Source organism: Numida meleagris, chromosome 2, assembly GCF_002078875.1.
Source record: "Numida meleagris isolate 19003 breed g44 Domestic line chromosome 2, NumMel1.0, whole genome shotgun sequence".
Classification (NCBI taxonomy): Eukaryota; Metazoa; Chordata; class Aves; order Galliformes; family Numididae; genus Numida; species Numida meleagris.
In genome coordinates this window covers 58365964-58383072 of record NC_034410.1, presented here as the reverse complement: position 1 = coordinate 58383072, position 17109 = coordinate 58365964, and the positions used below count along the sequence as shown (strand labels likewise).

The 17109-nt window shown below is 39.7% G+C and overlaps 1 protein-coding gene and 1 long non-coding RNA gene across 6 annotated transcripts in view; one reads left to right on the top strand and one right to left on the bottom strand.

Annotated features, from left to right (window-relative positions):
- LOC110394210 overlaps positions 1–1127 on the bottom strand; it is a 14073-nt gene extending 12946 nt beyond the window's left edge. For both annotated transcript variants that reach the window (XR_002435453.1, XR_002435451.1), the window contains exon 1: positions 691–1127. This is a non-coding gene — a long non-coding RNA (uncharacterized LOC110394210). The remainder of the gene's footprint in view (positions 1–690) is intronic.
- Positions 7–17109, top strand: part of RANBP9 (RAN binding protein 9) — a 36737-nt gene continuing 19634 nt past the window's right edge. For 3 of the 4 annotated variants that reach the window (XM_021387966.1, XM_021387964.1, XM_021387965.1), the window contains exons 1-2: positions 194–218; positions 8079–8190. The gene's annotated coding sequence lies outside the window, so the exon portion shown is untranslated. Of the gene's footprint in view, positions 219–8078; positions 8191–17109 lie in introns of all 4 variants that reach the window. The other variant, XM_021387967.1, reaches the window with a different exon arrangement.

The following is a 17109-nucleotide window of genomic DNA, read 5'->3' as shown; positions in this document are numbered from 1 at the left end:
GGCGCCGGGTTTGGCGGCGGGGAGCAGCGGCGCTCCGGCGGCGTACCCGCACGGCGACCCGGCCCTGAACGAGCAGGAGAAGGAGCTGAAGCGGCGGCTGAAGAGGCTGTACCCGGCCGTGGACGAGCAGGAGACGCCGCTGCCCCGCTCCTGGAGCCCGAAGGACAAATTCAGTTACATCGGCCTCTCGCAGAACAACCTGCGGGTGCACTACAAAGGTGAGGGCCGGGGCAACAATAACAGGAAATAACGCTCCGCGCCCTTCTCCTCCTCCTCCTCAGAGCCCCCCCCGCCCGGCTCCGCGCTCCCTGCCCCAGCCTCGGCCGTCCCCGGGCCGGGGCAGCGCCGGGCCCTCGGGGCGGTGTGACGGCGGTGCGGGGCTCCTTCCTGCGGGGAGCGGGGAACGCGGAAACGAGGGGGGAGAGCAGGGTGTGCGTTCGGGGTGTAAAAATGGAATTAAGCTCCCTGAGCGTGCAGGGTTGTGAGAGAAGGGGTGGCCGTGGGGCTTGTGTCTGCAGAGGTGGTTTTGTAACTTTGTGCCTCCTGGTTCGACTCGCTGGTTCTCCCGAGGAGAGATAAAAATCGAACTCCGCGTGCGTACGAATCCGCGAGAGGCGAGCGTAGGAAAACGGCAAGTGTTGGTTGTTATGAAATGTCATAAAACCTGGAAACGCCGGCGTACGCTCTGACCTGAAAAAACACGGCCACATCTGGTGCTCCGGGCCTGCTCCGAGGGGAGAGTGCTGCGCTTCACCACCGCTTCTGCGCTGGCGGCGAGGAGCCGGCTCCTTTGTCAGTGCCCAGCAAACGGGAGGGGAGGAAGCAACCCCGCAGTCACCCTTCTGGGAGTGCACAGTGGTGAAATTCAAGTGAAATCCCGATAAACATGTTACTGTTTAATCGGAGGGGGAAAACAGCAACACAAACACATGGCAGGATTTGGCTGCCGTGAAAGGATTAAATGTCCTCTTGGGGACTTCTTGTTTTAATAGAGAGGCTTTATTATTACATACGGAATACTGTTAAAAATGCTAAGTGTGCTGCACTGTATGAAGCTAGTGTGGGAGGCTGATGATCAGCTACAGAGCAGGTTTCTGGGAGGCCCCGAGTGATTTAAGGACATGTTATTTAATACCCAACTACACATTTCCTGGCTTTTGTTCAGTTTTTCATGACCTTGTATTTTTAGAAGCATTTTGTATTTTCTGCTGCTTAGTGGCTGCAGTTGGTTTGTTGTGTTTTTTTTTTTTTTTTCAAAGGATGATCATAGCTTTATGGCCATCAAGTCCTGTGTGTTCTTTACCCTACTCTTTTTGCTCATAAATTAGAACTTAGAGACTTTCTGGTCAGCCAGTGTAATTGTAGAAGTATATTTTTGTGCTTTATTTGTGCTATTTCTGGTTTCCTTCTCTTTGCCTTAGTATTAAGCCAGAAATTTGTTACTTGAAAGAAATTACAGCAGGCTCTGTGTGCCTCTGAAGTGAAGACAGCGTAGGAAATGCTGTGGATGCTCTACCAGAAGTTGTGAAGCACAGCTGGTAGGTTACAGTAATAAAACAGATTTGCTCTCGCTCTTAAGTAATGGTAAGTGATGAAGGTTGGAGAGTTCTTAAATTAGCCCAGGGGCCTATGAAAAGGAGAGGTGTCATGAATGGGTTTTTCTTTCTCCTAGCTGCAAGAGGGAGTGAATGGCCTCTGAAGTGGCCCCTCTTTTCTCCCTGGGAGCTGAATGGAGGTGGCTGTGAAGGCAGCCCCAGTGTGTGTAACCAGCCTGGCACCTGGGCTCAGCAGCGCAAGGTATCGGGCACTCCTACCGGAGGCACTGTGTGGGGAAATCACTGAAACATTTGCAGTCTTATTTTCCCCTCCCGGATCCTGCAGCCTTACGAATGCAATAGAAGGGAAGAAAACGAGGAGTTTCAGTGAGGAGCATAAGGGAAGATAGCATGCAGAAATGTGCTTAGTGTTGTGAAATGTTGTCTCTACAAATCAGTTGCAAGTAGAGGTCTCAAAAGAAAGCATTCAAAGTATCTTCTTGTAGGATATTAGATAACTTCAGAAGCACTGAAGAGGCCAAGCATTTGTGAAAGAATGGTAGATGCTTTTGTTAAAATTTGAATTGGACACAGGTTAAGATCTGTTGTTCTGGACCAAAGTACCCAAGGAAGGTGGAGAAGATGGGTCTGGCCAAAGAGGCCAGTGGTCAAAATCAGTTCTTGTCTTTTCTTACAGTAGTGATGCACGTTCTCAAGTTTTCCTGCTGCTTCTGTGGCTTTCTAACTACAGAACTGTTCTTCTGGGGTAGTTTCCTCCAGGCTGTGACTGATAGGAGGCGCTTTTTCTGGCATTGTAGGACCACAGAACATCGCAAGTCGGAAGGGACTTGCACAGGACCACCTGAAGTTCAAACCCTGTGTCTGAGAGCCTTGTCCAAGTGCTCCTTCATCTCAGTCAGGCTTCACCTTGAGTGTGTTGGGGATACTTGCTCCTGAAAAGATGGTGTGTGGGGGTGGGAAGCAATCAGAAGAAACACCTTCGAAGTTTTCATATAGCTTTGTAATTCTAATGTGCTGGCCTGTTGTGAGAAATTACTTTGTTGGTTTGTCAGAGAAATGATGGTGCTCTCTCTGTGATACTGAAAATTTGTCTAATTTTTCTCGTATAGCAGTGGACAACTTGTCTGGAGATGTGAGCTGCAGGAGGTGTCCCTTTGTACCCATTGCAGCTGTCATGTTTTATACTGCCTTTCTGGATCTGAAGGTTTTTTGCAGGTGTCTGAGGGAGCACTTAAAAACCAAAACTGCTGCAAACCCAAATATTGATTCAGGAGTGAAGATTTAAAATCCGTGGTACTCCCTGGCATCAGGGTGGTGGCTCTTTAAATTTTGTTGGAGTGAACAAAGCGGGAGGATCAGTGCTCATATTCTTTTGTGTTACCTCACAGAATCATAGTGAATTACTTGAGAAGGAAGATGTATCTGGGGAGGTGGTACAGGAGAAGGTGCATTGGCTGGCGTGTTGTTTGTCAGGACAGGTGTAATTTCTTTCCACAGTGAGTTATTCTGTTACAGTTTTACAAATTCTGGCTTTTGATTAGGAAGCGTTGTCAAAATCTGGATATGGTACTCACATACATTGGCACTGGTGGTACTATAATACATTAAAGACTGTACCCCAGGGCATTTTTGTTTTCAGATGGACAAATGTACGTTTTGGTGTTGCTGCCAGCTAGCTGTCCAAGCTGATAAAGTTAACACTGTCCTTGCGACTGTTGTTTGTGGTATCTCTACTTAAGGGAGAAGAGAAAAACAGTATCAAGAGCAGAATTTGTTTAATCTCACGTAATTGTAATATTAACAGCTCTGAACTGGAGGAAGGTGGTAAAGGAAGCATAAGAGTTTGGGCCAGTGTATACTATGTGTAAAGTAGTTATTAAATTATTTAACTATTAAGATAGACATCTTTTAAAAGATTTCTACATATATCTACAGTACTTGGAACTACCACTTGGATCTCATGGAAAGACAACAGTTTTATAAATGATATGTGTAATATGTATGTTCCAGTAGACAGGCAAATTGATTTCATTAGATAATAATCAATGCAATGTAGCATAAGGAGATTAAAAAAAAATAAAAATACAGACCTAACCAAGGCTGCAACCAGGAAAGAACTTGTATACAGGAGTAAGTAAACAGGCCAAGTCGTTAGTGAGAAAATCATGGAAGGTCCTCTAGTAACTTCACATCACTTGTCTTGTGACAGTTCTCAAAAAAAAAAAAAAAAATTCCTGACAAAAGTTATGCAATTTTGAGTAATTGGCCATTGCATGAACTTCTTCTAATGTGTCACAGGCCAGGAAATCTTAGCCAGGCATTTATTTACAGTGCAGTTGCCTTTGAACTGTCTCTGGTGCCAAACTGAAAGAATTCTATTTTATTTTCCAGTGCAAACTCTGCCTCGCAATTTCTGTAACAAACAAAAGGGGATTTTATAGTAATAATTCCGTGTTGTCATTCAGTGATGCAAGGATTGTGTTAATTTTACTGGCAGAGAACACTTGAAGTACATTCAGTACTCAGTGTAAGACCTAGTACACAATGTCTGCTTTGAACACTCTCGTAGCTCTGAGATGTCTTGTTTTGTTAAATGGGGAGGGAAGGTTGAAGTAACATCAGTAATTTCCTCACGTCTTTTTTTTTCTTATCTCAGTAAAAGCTTCTCCTTATGAATCCCAGAGATGATTAGGCCCTGACTATTTTACTTTTGTCAGTCTGAACAAGTCATTGAACCACCTGTTGGAAATAACTTCAGTTAAGCTTATGTAAACTTCATTTAAGGATTTAAACTGTATAAGCATGTTTACCTCTGTCGAGGTCAACACTTCGGTAGACTTCAGTGTACGTGCATAATGCACTTGGATTTTGGTTCAAAGAACAGATTTTTGGAAGTTGAAATGTTTTCTCCAGATATGTTTTTGTCTGAATTAGCTTTTTCAAGTATATGTAATTTAAATTTAGGTGAATTTCAATTTAATCTTGCTAAAGAGCTAATTATATTACTGTTAGTAAAAATAATTAATGTGAATGACTGCCTAAAAAGAAAATTAAGCTTTACTTACTAAGCATAAACTCATAGCTGCTGAACATTTTTTGCAAAAACAAAATAGAAAACATTTCTAGTGATTGAATTTGACTATGATCTGGTGTACTGTGTGAAGCCTAAGCTTTGTGCGCTCGTTTTCCCTTCTCCCTCCAATGCATCTGTTTGCAGAATTCTCATTTTGATGCTGTAAATGATTTTTTTTTTTTACTGTTAAATAATACACATTATAAAAGTATTATCTTTAACGGTAGCTTGCAACTATGGAATAACTCTGCTTTAGGTAACATAGATTAGTGTTCATATCATCTACTTCAGGCATTTGGGACCTCTGATTCAGAAGTTCAGAGCTGGAAGTCCAAGATGCTTTCTTATTCAAAAAGAAGTGAGATTCAGATCACCAAACAACATGGTAACAGTATGCCAAGTTGATGAACCGCCCAGCTCCCTCACAGTCCCATCAGTAACAGTGGCCATAAGTGCCCAAGGAAAAACCTAAAACTATGTCAGGCCTATACGATGTTTCTGTGTTTCCATTTTCAGGTATTTTAAGGTAAAGGACGTCACAAGCAGAGTGCATTTTCTCAGTTGTTTACTGTTTCGGAGGTTTGCTTGTTGTCTGCTTAAACACTAACGTCTGTTTTGTCCTTTGGTAAGAAGTCTTGCAGCTCAGGTACCCACAGTGTAAAGAACCTTTTTGTTTTAAAGTTGGCTGATAACTGGCTTCTCACACTGTCTAACATAGCTTGGTAGTACCAGAGGTCTCAGCTGGCAGGTTGTGGCAGTGTAGAGGTGTTTGGAATATTTGAAAGTAGTCAACTGCTTGATACTGTTGACGATGTTATTATAAATAACTAAGTAACTGTAAATAAAAGCAGCATACTCGGGTAGTAAAATGGGATTCATGGGAGATTACATTAAAAGGCCAGAAGTTCTAAATTTAGGTTGTCTTTTGTTTCAATGGGATGAAAGCAGTGTTCTGGACACTGACTTCCCCGAGCAGGTTGTTTCACCACATGAAGTGTTTGGCAATACCGATAAGGTAATCCTGTTACTTCTGCTCGTGTGTGGACTTCTCATTTGCACTGTGACAGCTGTGTGTGGCTGTGAACTGGATCAAAGAACAGATCCGCTGCTTAAAAAAATCTGGTGGGTTTCGTAAAGCCAGCTCAGTGAATTCAATCTGGTTCATGGTATGTCCTTGCAAGTAGGCGAGGGGGTGTGAGGAGGGAACTAGTTCCAGGAAGACATGCTAAGAATATCTTAGATTGGTGTTGTTTCCAAACACTTTATGATTTCAAAAAAAAAGTCTCCTCAGTAATAGGTGTACATTTTCAATAACATTTGGCTAGTTGCTAATGCTTTAGGCGTCTATGTGGAAGACTTTTCCAAATAAGGAGACTGACTCAAAGTGAAACTACAGATTGTCAAGTGCATAGAGTAATCAAGGGAACTTCTCGGTCTGTTTTAAAACAAAAAGCTAAGGACGCTGAAAAAGAAAGCCACCCTCCCATATTTTTTAAATTAGTGCTTCATGTAATCTGAGGTTGCTGAATTAAAGGGATTTCTCAGAAGTTTCATGTGCTCGTAAAGTGTTGGGGTGCCTTTTTAGCTAAGTATTTCTGCATACTTAAGAATGATAATCTAACTTACAGTAGCTAAATAGTAAGTAACCAGCACTTGAAAACCAAGGAAACTTAGGGAAGCTATAAGGTTATCTACTTGGTTATTGCTTTGGTTGACACAGCCTGAGGAGATAATTTACCAGTGGTGAACAATAAGACATTGCATGCTGTCTTGTGTATGGAGGAGTAAATTACTACTTCCTCATCTGAGACTTTCAAAAAACAACATGCAGAAGATAGTTAATAAGCTTAATATAGTAAAATATGTAAAATGTTTATTAATGTCATGTTGAAGTGAACAGTGCATTTGCAGCCAGAAAGTTAAGGTAGTTGGCTAGTTCCCTTCAGGTAGCGGTAACACACTGACGCAAACTGGCTATGTCAGAAGAACGTTGTGGGTCAGAGCTAAGCTGGGTGAGTGATGAGTTTGCTGAGCTAGTGAAGTTTTCGATTTACATGCTATCTTGGTGAAGTGGAGGGCTTTTCTTGGCTGAATATACATCGTTTGGTAAGAGGGGGTGGGTGCCAGCTCTAGGTGGAGAAGCATTTACTGCGTTAGCAACATTTACACTAGAGGGCTCTGTAGATAGAAGTTTAGTAGTGTAAGTCAGCTGTGCCTGATCATTCTGACTGGCTAGGCCATTTTCCTGCTTGCTCTGTGACTGGACTTCCTGCATGTGAGATGTGTTTAATCTGTTCCTGAGCAATAATTCCAGTATTAACACCACTGGAAAAAGGTATTACTTTTATTTTTTTGCATATGCACGTTGATTGGTCTCTAAGTGCCAGCAGGCCTTCCTGTCTGGGCTGGAGGTGGCAGTGCTGAAGCCTGAACCTGTCTCTTTCATTGTGCTTCAGATCCATGTTGAGTCTGCTGATGGCATCTGCAGGAATTTTTCTTAGGTGGCAATCCTATTCCTGGACAATCTGCTGTCTTACTGAAAAACCCCTTGACAGATTCCAGTTTACTGTTTTTTAATACTATATCCTGTGATCCAGTCTATGACTTGAACACAATAGCTGAGGGATTTTGGTATGCCCAGAAAAGACTGGGCTTGCTTGAACAGGTTGTTGCTAAAAACAAGTCAGCTGGCCAAAAGCCTGCTTCCACACATCACCTTTGAAAAAGGTGATGTATTTGGAAGAATCACTCATAGCAGAGTGTAAATAGCTATTTGGTTAGGTTGAACAACCTGGGAGTGGGCAGGAGTTGTGATTTTTTTTTTGTTGTGGCAGAGCTGGTATCTAGTGAGGCTTAGGAGGAGTAGACACTACATTAACTCAGTTGCAGGTGGATGTTAATGTTGTCCTGAAATAGCATTCAGAATGTGGAAATGAATTACAAGTCGCATATCCTATAAAATGACTGGTTTACTCTGAAGAACATTATTAAACTGTCTTTAAATTAACCTGAAGATTCAGTAGCAGTAAGCATTAGAATAAACTAGGTTGTATCACTTTTTCAGTCCATAAAAATGAGTCAATGCTGTTTGAGAAGTCATGTGGTACTTTTAAATCCAGGTGGCCTATTCTCAGCTGTATTAGTTGCTACAGTGAAACTTTTTTTCTAGCTTCCTGTCAGATAATAGAAGAACATCTTAGAGTAATATATTCAGAATTTCTCGTAGCATGCTTAGTTGCAATGCAGGTACCATGCAGGTACCTACAATGGGAACTAAATATTGGAAGAAAATATGCTATCATAAAAACAGGACTAGCTAGAATATCATAAATTGCTTGCTCATTACATAAGTCTTTTGTTTTGGGTAGTTGATGTGTATACCTTTGATTTGCCTTCTGCAGTTATTTCAAATACATTTTCATTGTGTTTGGAATGTAATTGTTTTTCAGGTCATGGAAAAACTCCAAAAGATGCTGCTTCTGTTCGAGCCACACATCCTATACCTGCAGCCTGTGGCATATACTATTTTGAAGTTAAAATTGTCAGCAAGGGAAGAGATGGGTAAGTATTGAATGCATTATTAATTATTACTTGAAATAATGTTTCAGTCATCTTTCAGTCAGCAGATGTCTTTGGTACGTAGGACACATTTGGTCTTTTTTCATATCTTAACCGTTTTTATGTAACTTAATTCATTATTCATGAGAAGTTGCACTCTGATACATGGTTAAGTGAGTTGATTGTGGTACTAATTATCCACAAATCAGTGTATGCAGTAAATACCGTGATAACATCTCATCGTTTCTCCTGACAGGGAAGTTGGGGTTGAAATGACTTAGTTTGTGCCTGCTCTTACCCTTAACGGTGTGACATGTGTGTACAGAGTCTAGGTAATTTTTAGTAAGTGTTTAGGATGCGCAGCTGATGAACTTACCTCTGCAGTGCAGTCTTTTCATGGATGCTCTGTTAATTCTAAAAAGTAAAGTTGTCCTTAAGGCTACTTTTTATTGAGCAGTTATAAGAAATAAAGAGGAATGCTCTCAATGGATATCTAGGAATTTGTCGCTATGGAAAGAACAAGAGTGAGTGAATGAGTACAGCTAGTATTGTGCAGGAATATTTTGAAAAGCTGGCCTCTCAGTACTGCTGTTGCCTTTGAGCAGGAGTGTTTGTGGTAGTTTGTTATCAGTTCTGTTCTTGGAAGTTCTCTCTGGGAGACTTCTTTGCTATCAGAATCTTGCACCTGCAGTTGCTTCTGCCACACTATGAAGACCTAAGTATCTTTAAGTTGAGACAGTACTAAGTAAGTGTTTCTGGTAATTATTTGCTATCAGTTTTAGGAACAACTTTTTTTTTACTTCTCAAACATTAAAAAAGCATCTGCCCTTCTGCTGGCATTTAAATAGAGTACTGTGATTTGCTTGTGATGCATATGCCTCTTCCTGAAGTACATTCATGCCTGTTAAGTTTGGAAGTTGTTTGTTTTTTTCTTTTTTCTTTAAATGATGGATTTTAAAATGATGCCAGTGTGTATGAGGGAGAGAGTGTCATTTTACCAAACTTAGCTGATTCTTAGCCCTTTGATGCCTTTTAGTCACTTCTAATGCGGAAGGTTGTTCAGGGCAATACTACAAAAGTGGAAGCCACCTTCAAGTAAAGGATTTAAACGTGTGTGAGGTGTCCATAGGTAAGACTTGAGAAGTTACTTGTGAAGAGTGTTTAAAAAATCAGAAGGGAGCTTGTTTCAACAGTAATGCATACTGCCTTGCTTCGCTCTTGTGGTCTTTTTTTCAGTGTTGCTTTTTTTTGAAATGTCTTTATCTGCATAATGAACTGTTTGTTTTCTTCATTTTGTAATATAGCATGGGTGCTGGGGAATACTGTGCACAGAGACAAGGCCAAATCTAGCTTTAGCTGTTGAAGAGTAGGAACTCACATGGAGCCTCAGTGAATGTGTCTATCTCTAGACCCTGCCTTCAGTACCAAGAAGCCTTTGAATGAGACATAGTGTGAATCTCACAGATCTATGCTTTGCTGTGTTCAATCTAATAAATTATTTTGGAATGGCTAAACTGGGGAATGTAATGCAGTGACATACAAGTAGGTCTACAGAAAACAGTTTTATAGGGTTTATTAGTTCTTTCTCACTCCCTGTTGTTTCAACTGGCTGGATCCACACACAATCTTAACATTTTTTTCTTCTTGGCATCTGGTCATGGGAAAAGAGTTCATGAAGACCATGACTGTAGGAGCATGCAACTAATATGATCAATTAGTTCAAATGCCTTGCTGTTGCAAAAGAATCTACTCTCGAGGCTGAGCATAGCTGTGGAAGCACAACAGACCTTATTTTATGGTGCTGTTTAAAATAATAAATCCTAGATTACTAGAGGCAACTTGAGTATCTGTCTGCAAGATTAAGTACAGCTTGAAGCCTTCATAAATGCCAATGGATAATACAATGCGGTTTGCAATTCCCTTTGGTAGTGGCCTTTACTTTTAGTATTTGTTTTTTATAAATGTAGCTTAAAGTATTTAATCAGTGAATTAAATTATATGAGCAAGTCTAGCGGCATTCATGTTTGCGTACTCTTGTTTAGTGTGGTTTGCCCCAAGTCATCGAAACCCTTTACTAAAAACCTTGTCTAGGAGATCTAATTTTTGTGCCACTGTAGAAGTTGATGGTCCTGTTCCTGAAATATGATCTTGAATATCTCGAGATTCCTGAGCAATCATAAAACTGATTTTGCCACCTCCAAAGCTGGAGCACAGCTCCTTTTAGTATGAGGTATAGATCTGAAATGGCTTCCATGATCGTTTGTCATAACTGCCTGGGAAACAGAATTGATTTTGTTGCTCTAGTGACCGAGGTCACTAAGTTCTGTATGTGTTTAGGGGATGACAGTCTTGAGTAGGAATTGCAAAGTGCATAGTACGTTCATTTTGCATAGTGATGAACTCATAGGCATTATGGACATACTGAAGAAACCACGAAAGCAGGCTGACTAGGAAATAAGAAATAGATATGAAGTTAGTGTTGCAGAACTGATGAAGAGTGAAGTTGTTTTTTGATAATAAGTGAGAAATGATAGGGCCACACAACAACTGATGGTAACAGATGAAAAAAAGGGAAGTGAGAATGAAGTTTAATAAAAGTAATAAGGTTGAAATATCTTTCAAACAAAAACTGTTTTGGTATTTGTACAGTGCTTGGCATGAAGAGTCCTAATGTCCTTTATGTGCTGCTACTGTGCAGATATGTGAATAATTCCTGTAAAACTTGAAAAAGTTCTTGTGAAAAGTGGTAACTAGCCGTCGTATTGTTCTGTAAGTATTTTCTGTTCTGCATTTCTTCAATTTTCTTCTTCAATTTCATGCCTCCTTTTGCAGTCTGAGGACCTCTTTCTGTTTACGTTCTCCTTTATACTCTTGCTTTGTTTTGCATGGCCTCACGTGAAATGTTGTGGACAGGGATGTGTGTGGTCAGAGATAATAGCAGTAGGTGAGTAATGGATGTAGGATGGGGAATAGTACAAAGGTGATTGTTACAAGACGTTAGGAAGAAGACTATTAACAGCAATAAGCTATATCCGGATCACCACTGAAATCTCCAGTTACTAGAAATATATTTCAAAACAAACCAAAACCCTCAACAAATATGTAAGTCGGATTTGAGAGTGTTGCAGCAATTACTTTCAAAATATTCTGATATGGTAGAGGAGGCTAAACATAGTTGTAGCTTTTAATTAAGCCTTTTTAAGCTCATAACAGTTCTCAGTGCAAAATGGTTCTATTCAGAGAACCAGAAGTAATGTAAGAGTTTTTTTTTTTCCTGTAATTTCTTACAACTATGGTTTTAGTGTCATCCAAGTTTCTGGAGCAGGGGCTTAATTATACCAATGTATGTCAGTGGTCTGGGAATGGAAATGAACAAGGGTGTGCTAAGTCCTGTTCTTGTGACTTGGGAAGCAGTTACAATACTGAACTTACTGTCCACTTACTTTCTGGAAGTGACCCCCATGTGTCCGTTCTCTTTGCTAGGTTGGTATGTGCAAATGAGACTATATCCAGTCTCTCTCAATTCTTGATTTCACTTTCCTCTTGCTGCCTTCCACTGAGCTGTGCTAGTCTTTTACATGTATAGCTCCTCTGGCTTTGTGTAAAGGGGAAATGTGTCTGCCTTACAGCCCAGCATTTTATTTCACATAGCAGCGAATGCTGCACCCTTTTATGCAGCTGAAAGTTCCTTGCATGTTGCTGTTGTAGTTTACATAAGCTCTAAGTGTGATCAGCAATTTCTGCAGGCATCCTTCTTCAATGGTGAAGAGTCATCTGTATCCTCTCTGTTAGGAGTCTGCAAGCTTTACTGTACCCTGTGGTTGCTCTGTTTGGGCACTCTAGGCATAAGGATGCTCCAGTTTCACTTTCCAAGGGGTTGTCTGAAGGATGTCCAGTGGCTACCAAAAGCAAAATGCTGTCCTGTCATTCTGTGTTATAAATAGCTTGTGTGTATTGCAGGGCGATCATCTGTTTCTACACGAGTTTCAGTCCTAGGCTTGTTGATAAGTGGAGTGAATCTCCTCTTTTCCAGTCAGAGCAGGATTTTTGTTGTGCTTAGAGTTTTTATTCTAAGCTGTGGTTTGAATGCTTTGTGGTGATTCAGCCATGAAAAGCAGCAGCCTCTGTACACATGCTGAGGTCTCTTCCCCATCCCAGTTTGTAGTGGTTTGTGTTAGCTACATGATAAGCCTGACTAGGTAGTTTCTTCTCCAAAAACTGACCTCAAGAGTGAGTTGTTTTTGAGCCTCATCAGTTTTTGGAATGTCTGTTTATATGGCAGCATACAAAGAGAGGGCATCTTGGAGCAGAAATGAGCATCTGCCCCTTGGTAGGAAGGGCATGCCACTTCTGGTTCTGGTACCAGCTTATGCCCACCTAATCTTAGTTAAAATACAGGGTTTGATGGTTTTTAAGTCTTTTGCCAGGAGAGTGTGGTGTTTTTTGTTTTTTTTTTGTCTGTTTCCTTCCCTGGTAAAGTGAATTTTTGGGGAAAATGCACTTATACTTGTTGTATTCAATATTGTCCATTCTTTATCTCATGCATTGACTTATAAATCCAATTTCAAGCAGTGGACAACTGATACTATTGCCATTTATTTCTAGACAGTCTTTTGTACTTTTACAGCAGTTGAGGAAGATATGTTTAATCATACCCCCTTAGAGGATTTTATCTTTTTTTGACAAGAATGAAATCAAGATTGGAAGTGCAAAGTTGTCTAGAAGAAAAAAAACGAAAGCTAAGGTTGGAAAGGCTGTAGTGTTTTTAGCAAATAGCACAGAGCTAACACCTCTGTGAGAGTGGTTGTTCAGTCTGTAGTGTGTGTGCTGATGCAGATCTTAAGGGCATGCTTTGTATTGCACTTGTAAGATCAGCTGAATGTCCTGTTCCAAAATCGAATGTTACAGCAACTTACACAAGTGTATCGGTGTGGTTTTTAGCAGTGTTGTTAGGGAGGCCTTAAGACACCTGTTGGCATCTGGCTGTTTTTAAACACTGTTGAATACAACCGGTCATCTGTTTTGTCTGTGTCTTGCAGTGTAGATTGTGTATGTGGTGAGGTGAGTGGAGAAATAAGTAGCAACTATCCAAAATGTCCTGGAGAATTACTTTTCAATTTCCATGACACCTGTGCCTGTGGTTTAGGCAGAACTTTAGTGTGTTAGAATGACGTTTGTGAAATTCAGCGTTCTGCTGTCTTTTAAAGCATGTGTGTAAATCTCTAGACAGAAACTGTGCTTTCTTGCAAAAATGTTGCTGTTGCAATAAGCTGGCTTTTCCTTTTAGCATCTAGTGTACCCGTTTTCTTGTAAACAGAACACAGAGTAATCTTCAGTTGCTGTTTTGTTTGTGTTTGTTTTGTATGCTACTAACCTAACAGAAAAACTGTGTGGTCTTAAGACCTATTTTTATCCTTCTGTTATGTCTTCAGAAAGCAGTAATTTGTTGCAATAACAGTCATTTGTTACCACAACATGCAAACTTCACTGACTCTCTATTCACATGTTATTAGCAAAGTACTCATGTATAAAGTAGAACTGAAACAAGAAAAATCTGAAGTAGCTTTCTTGTCTCCATGCCTTGACTTGAAATACAGCAACTGCAAGAGGAGATTGGATTGTGAAACAGCGAGTGTATTTTCTCTTAAACTGTAGCAGTACTCTGTTTTTTACCCGTACAGGAGACAATTGCAGTTCTTTCCTGCTTGTCAAATGTGTAAAAGTGTAGGAGGATTAGTTGAGGTCTGTAGTTGAGTTGTATTTAAGTTGTAGTTGAGGTCTGATTAGTTGAGTTGTATTTAATTGGTCAGGAATACCTGTAGCTGGGACAAGAAAGGGTTTTATTTGTTGATGTTTTCTAGAAATGAAGATCCCTAATTTAAAAAGAAAGTATAGAGAATGTGTCATTTCTTGATTTCTGCTTCTTACAAAATTTTAAGTTATTCCTTTCTTATAAGGTTCAGCCACATAAATAAACTGCACAGATGGTAATCTCACTATCTTGCATTATCTTATTGTCTGTGCAGCTATTCTTTTTTTGGCAGCACTGTCACCAAAAAGGCTTTTGTTCTCAAGAACAAGGGCCACTAGACAGAAATTGTGCAACCTCAGAAAGTGAGAGGGCTATCTGAAGGTGAGATCAGTAAATTGGTATCTCTAGGATCATTATAGGAATGACAAGGAAAATGTTACAGGAATAAGTTTCACGCACTACCTAAGATGACTGTCTGGCTTTTTTTCCTCTGGCTGTAGAACTAGATTCATCTGAAAGCTGGGTTTATCATGTTCATAATACTGTTTCCTTGGAAACATTTCACAAAATTAAACTTGTTTTCAGTTTGAAATGAAAGACTGAAACTGTCTATGGCATATTTTGAAACACTTAAATAGAGAAAAATTTAACAGCTCATATCTTATTGTGATTGTGCAGACAATAAGAATCTCAGATTAGCATATTCCTACAAATTTTTAATGCAGACTAGCTCTGTTAAAGATGAAATTTGAATACCTTCTTAGTGTGCTGTATTTCTGACCTTACAGTGCGCTGTCAGTAAAGACAATATAGAAAATGGTCGGAAGATGTTATTTGGACTTCGTACATCCTCACAAATTGGACAGTTGTGGAGGCTCTTAAGTTTAGTCTTAAGATTCTTAAAGATGTGTTTTTTTCTCCTCGTACCCTTCTTAAGATGCTGACTTGGTAGTAAAACAAACTGCACCTTTTTTCAGCACATTTGAAAAATTAGGATGTTTTCACTTGCCTTATTTATGAATTTAAAATTACGTAGTGCTTGGACTTTTTAGGTCACTTTCTTACAGATCTTACAGAAGCTCTGGTTTTGCTGCTGTACGGTGTTGCTTTCTTTATGGCATGTAGGCGCTATAAACCTATGTGCTATAAAACTTTAGGCCCCAGCAAAAATGTGAGCTTAGCTCATTGTATGGAAAGACACTTGAGGAAGAAAGAGTTATTGTGAGCTTACTGCTTCTCATACACTTCACTTCAAGGAAGCCCAAGCTTTTTGGTTTAGTGGAGAATAAAAGTACATGCCATAATGCCTGTATTTTTGATGTTTGCTTTTCTTTTACTTTGCAGAAAAGAGTTGAATCTTAATTTGAGTAATTCCTCTCACTGAAGCAAGTCTTACTGTGGGTAATGACTGTGGACCTAAATATGAGCTAAGCTGGTTTAAAAAGCAAACAAAAAGTCTGAAATTACGTAGCTTAGTGCTGCTGGGGGAAGAAAATTAAGCAGTTACATGTAGCTTTTTGGCATCAAAACAACTTGTGCTGATGAATTTTATAGAATCTAAAACCTGTACGTCATGATACTGTATCTCCCCTCAATTTACTTTATCTTGTTTTACTAGTTGATTAACTATCCATCAACTGTAACAGATGATATTAGCCAAATTGATCAGCATTTAATTTTGCTCATTTCTGAACCATAAACAGTAGCCATTCCTTTCTCCTCCTGAAGGGTGTCTACAGTAAATGTGTCAATTATTTGAAATGTTTCAATATAATTTTGGTTGAATTTCTATTAATGCCATGTCCCTTTGATGCACTGTTGTTATCATTCTGCAGTCTTAAGTGAATCCTGGGGCAAAATATGTACTGAAGACAGCCATCTCCTTATCGATACGGTGTCAGCCGTGCTTTAGTCACCACCAGGGGCAGAATCCTTGTTCCTGACTGTATAGAGCTTGCTGGATATCCTACTCAGTGACTCTACCTTTACTGTTCTTAGCAAGTTAAAGAGGAGGCTCAGAAGATGCAGAATGTCTTATGAGGACAAGGTCTAGTGAAGGAACTGAGTAGATAAGATTGATGGTTGGAGGTGACGATCTTGTAGGTGTTTTCCAACCTGTATGATTCTGTGTTCATCTAAGGGAAAACACAGGTAGTACCAAAATGTTTCCTAGGTGATCATTTTCTATCAATTATCTTCCATTTTTCTGTATAAAATCTTGTCTCAGTATGAATACTGAAACGTAGCTTGGATTGGGTTGAACATTTTTTAAATTCTTCTAAATGACTTGATTTGAAAGGCTTTCAGCAGTTGATGGTTATCTAAAAATAAAAAATGTCTTGAATTTGCCGACAAGAGACTTTACAATAAAGGATTTTCAGTCTTTGCCTGAAAATCCTTCATGTATCAAACTCTGGACTGCCCTTGTAACAATTCTGTGTTCATTTTTTAAGACAAAATCAATGGTTTTCCACTTGTTGCTTTCATTTAGGATTGTTTTGTTGTCTCTGCTAAAGTGGTCTCTTAGTGATGTAATTTACAGTGCAGCAAAGACTACTGCTTTTGTTTGTTGGCTTTTTGCTTCAGCTCTTCAGTAGTCCTAAACGTGATACAGATTGTACATGTGTTTGTGAGGTTCCGTTTCACCGTGTTGTTGAGTTGGAGGGTAAAGAAAATTGATATCGTAATTAATATTTTCAGAGGAGTGCTGATATAAAATGTCAAACATAGAAGTAGACAGGGTTACTATTGGAGGTGATCACTACAAAAAGCAGAAAACCCTTTATGCAGTTAAGCATATGACTTCTGTGTTTTCCTGCTCAGTTTCATTCTGTGCGGATCATATTTTAAATAGCAGATTAACTTGTGTTTCCTAGTGGAACAGATGCATTAAAAACTGCATTTATTAAATGAGAATACAAAGGTCATGCTTGTTGTCCGAAGCTATTTTCAAACTGGTACAGGAAAATATATATTTTTTTAGTATGGCTTACTCAGTAGTTCATGGTACATTTATGCTAATTTGTACTATTATCAAAATAATTTGCATACTTTGATAATCTAAGAAATGTTAAGTTTAGGTGATGTCTGCTTTAGCTGGTGCAGGGTTTTTTTTTGTTTGGTTTGTTTGTTTTGGTGTGCTGGTAAAAGCCTAATTTTTCGTTGTGGTG